The sequence below is a fragment of the Anas platyrhynchos genome, chromosome 5 (genome assembly GCF_047663525.1).
Source record: "Anas platyrhynchos isolate ZD024472 breed Pekin duck chromosome 5, IASCAAS_PekinDuck_T2T, whole genome shotgun sequence".
Taxonomy (NCBI): Eukaryota; Metazoa; Chordata; class Aves; order Anseriformes; family Anatidae; genus Anas; species Anas platyrhynchos.
Genome location: NC_092591.1, coordinates 3834033 through 3837968, shown reverse-complemented (window position 1 = coordinate 3837968; position 3936 = coordinate 3834033).

Here is a 3936-nt window from a genome sequence, read left to right as displayed (position 1 = left end):
CAGTGGGAATCTGCCGTGAGCTAAAACACGTCTGCAGCGGGGTGGCTTGTGCAAGATCCCACAATTTGGCTGCGCTTACCTGGGTGCTACCCCACGATGCCAAGGGGGTGGCACCCACAAAACGTGGCATTTCCTCCCTTTCTAACTGGATTCCTCTGCTTTTCCCTTGTGGGTGACAAATAGCGAAGCGTAGGATGTCTCATTTGAGGAAATAAGGATTGGATGGGCTGGTTTGATCCCTTGGGGCTGTGAGGGTTGGATCCTCCAGGATCTACAAATGCGTAACCGCGAGGGCTGCTTCTGCTGCCTGTGATGGCTGTGAGCACCGTGGGACTGAGGACGGCATTGCATTGCACCTCTGCCTGTCTGGGCACAACTCATGGTTCAACAGGCTTGCTTTCTCTGCAAGAAGATGGGATATGGTCAAAGGAAAAAGGGTAGAAAATATTGCTTTGTTTCCTAAAACAGCAGAAAGCCCAGCAACCCCGCTCCGTGCTGAGCTGCCCTCACCCCAGCCCCTTCCATCCCCATGGCTGTGGGCAGAGCAGGTCCCAGCGTGCTGCACCCGGGCACCTTGGAAATCCCAAATTGCACTGAACTTCATCAGCTTTCCCCTTCCTGCAGCTCATTCGTGCCAAGGGAGCTGCCCACGACCAGGACCCAGCAGAGGTGGAGGATTTCTGCCGGGCTCCGCAGAGGAAGCGGCACATTGCAGTTATTTTGCAGGCTTGATTTGTTGGAAAGCAAAAGCTAAAAAAAAAAATAATAAAATAATCCCATCATGACGCCACGAAGCAGCGGTTGTTTTATCTCACGGGGAGGTTGAATGAGGCCTCGTAATTGCCGGAAGATTTATGAGACTGGAATTATGCTCGGCTGTGGCTGGCTAATGTATCCGCGGCGTGGCTGTTGTGAAAGCACCTTATGAGACAACATGTTAGGAAACTTCAGAAGGTGTGTGATCTCTGGAGGCAAAAAGGAACAAAATACAGCCGGCAGGAGGTCGGTTTGTACACGGCGTTGACAGGAAACCATCGTTCCCCATGGCCAAAATAAAACCTCTGGAGCTGACATCCTCGTGCTGCCTCTGCTGAGCAGCAGTGGGGTTGGTGCTCAGGATTTGGGTTTCCTCCACGTCTCCGGGGATTTCTGTGCCAGGGGACTGCACGTGAGGTGTTTGAAAGCCTCTTTCGGAGTGGACAGGACTGGTATTGCTGTGTGGATGTCTTCAGTGTGCTGTCCTCAGGAGGACCTGGGGTTTGGGGCTCTGTATGGGCATGGATGCTGTTTTGTGCCCTCATGTATTTGCTCTTAGCTGTGGCATATATTTAACCTGCTCGCCCTGATCACAAGCCCACAGCACTCACCTGATTTAAGAATTGCATTTTCTTTTTATTTTTTTCTTCTGTGCTTTTCTAAAAATCTCTTTCCCAAGCTTTTCTTCCCCACAGCTCAACCTACAAGCAAGCAGAGGCAAGGACATCCCCCCCACGCTGTGCCCAGCGGGGTGCTCCTCACTCATCTTCCCCCGATCCATCTGTGTCCTCCTCTACTGCATCCAGCTGCTGCCTTTGAATTTGGACGTTGCAAGGTTAGAGAAGGTTTCTCCATGGCAGGTTTGCAACGGGGTGAAAATGCCTTGTAGGAACTCTAGAAAACAGCTGTGAAATAGAGAGTGAGCACCAGGGTGTGATGCTGCACGGGGTGAGCTCAGGCAGAAACCTCACAGCTTGTAAGTTCATATATATATATATATATAAATAAAGGGTTTCAGTGCATGCAGAAGTCCCTTTCCCCAAAAAAAGGGGTTTCTGGGTGTGCTGGTTACCCCATGGCTTCACACCTCACTTGCAAGATGTGCCTGGAGGCGTTGGTTTGGGGCTGGGTGAAGGTGCCAGAAATGCTCACGGTGCACATTTGAGTTGGTGTGAGGAGGGAAGATGAGCTGGAGGAAAAAGATGATCTTTTTCCTGGAGGAAAAGATGAGCTAAATTATACGTTGTCACACAATACAGGGCCAAGCTTTGTTGCCTGGAAGATGGGAATATCACGGAGAGCACAGATACAGAGCAACAAAACCTTAGAGCTGCTCTCTTTGTATTTTTGTCTTATGAACTCTGAATTGAACTTCTGCACCGGCTCTGATCTGGGTGAAATATCATATCTGCGGCTGATCCTTATCTCGTCAACCTTCCCTTTGTCTCTTGGATTCTTTGGGCTTTACCCTCTTGTTTTATTGGGAGTGGCCCAGGGCTTTGATCTGCCGGGGATCCCCGGCGGGCAGCACAACCCTTTGCTTCGCTTTGGTGCGAGGCACACGGAGGGACGCAGGGGTCTTCAGCCTGCCCAGACAAGAGGTCGTTTCTCCTCTTCTCCTGCAGCCGAGGCCGAAGGCACGCGGGGTAACTTCAGAATTTATCATCTCCCCTGGCGTGGTGGGAAACGGCGAATTCACACGGGTATTTCCACGGCAGGAGAGCGCACCTGTGGGAACTTGGTCGCTGCGTATCTGTTTCCAATTTTGTTTACAATCCCTTTTATTTTTTTTAAAGAGTCTGAGCAATTTAAGCTTACCTATCCTTTAATATAAAATAATTGAAACCAAAGCTCTTAAATGCTTTATAATGTCTTTTTCTCTGCTTTTTTTTTACAGAAGCGAGCGGAGGTTTTATTCTCCTGAAGTATCTTGGTTTCTAAGCCTGAATTATATTTTACCTTTTTGGGAAATTCCTTTACCAGAAACGAACAGCTGGTCTTAATCTGATCAGATGATACCTGCTGATCTATACAGTAAGAGCAAAGGGAGGCCAAGCGTGTTGGAAAGCATCGTGGGCTTCTCCGCAAATATTCATTCATTGTTTTGGACTTCTTTTCTTACAGCAATGATGTAGAGAGACGCTTGAAGCTCACTCCCCACGTTTTCCATTAGTGGTAATTTAAAACTTTGAAAAATGTACAGTAACTTGCCTAGGTCAGCTGAGTATCAGCATGTAGCTTTTCATTCACATTTTTCATTTAATCCGGTGGCTTTGAATTCCTTGCCTTGTAAGTTCCTATATATGAAGATTAGAAACTGCTTCTGGCTATGCAGAATTACATGCTTTTAGAAGAAATTTAATCCCTTGTAAAAGGTTTTGTTCGCGGCGCTCTTTCCTGTTCGCAGCAACCGGCTCCCTTGCCAAGAGGGGATGACACAGGTGAAGACATCGGTGGACAAAAGGCAAAAATCACAGCCTGCATGTAGGATAAAATCTTTATCAGAGGCTTCGGTGACCTGGCAGCTTCGAGACTTCTGCCTTTGATTCCAGGAAAGCAGCGCAGCAGAATTAAAGTCTGCAAAACCTATCGAGAATAAATTGGATGCGTCCGCGCCGCCTGTGTTTTGACAGGGTTTGAGGTGGGAAGATTTGGCGCTGGGAGGGCTGGGTGCGTGATCCAAGCACTCTGCAGCCCACGGCCCAGCTGGGATTCCTGCGATGCAAAAACCTCCAGCGGGATGGAGGGAGGGCTGAGAGGGATGCGGCTCCAGCATCTTTTTGTGCCAGGGATTCCTCAGGCTCTCCAGAAAAACAGAGGAGGCGCAGATTGCCTCGGAAAGCTCTGCTTAGCGCAAGCGACCTTCTTGCACTCAGCCCGGGATGCTTTGTGCCAGCCGGAGAAGAGAACATCGTTCTCTGCTTTCTCCAAACTCTGCGTCCATCCATGCCTTCCTACCTGCCACGGAAATGAATGCTGTAAGAAAAGCCAGCTGTGTTCCTCATCCCATGGGCTGTGCATCCCACCCATGGTGTCAGCCCTGAAATTGGATGGCAGGGTCCTGTGTGGGGTCCGACCATAGGGTGCTCCAGACTGGAAAAAAAAAAAAAAAAAAAAAGCCAAACCCAAACAAGCCAAAAACAAACAAACAAGCAAAACCAAAAACAAACAAACAAACAA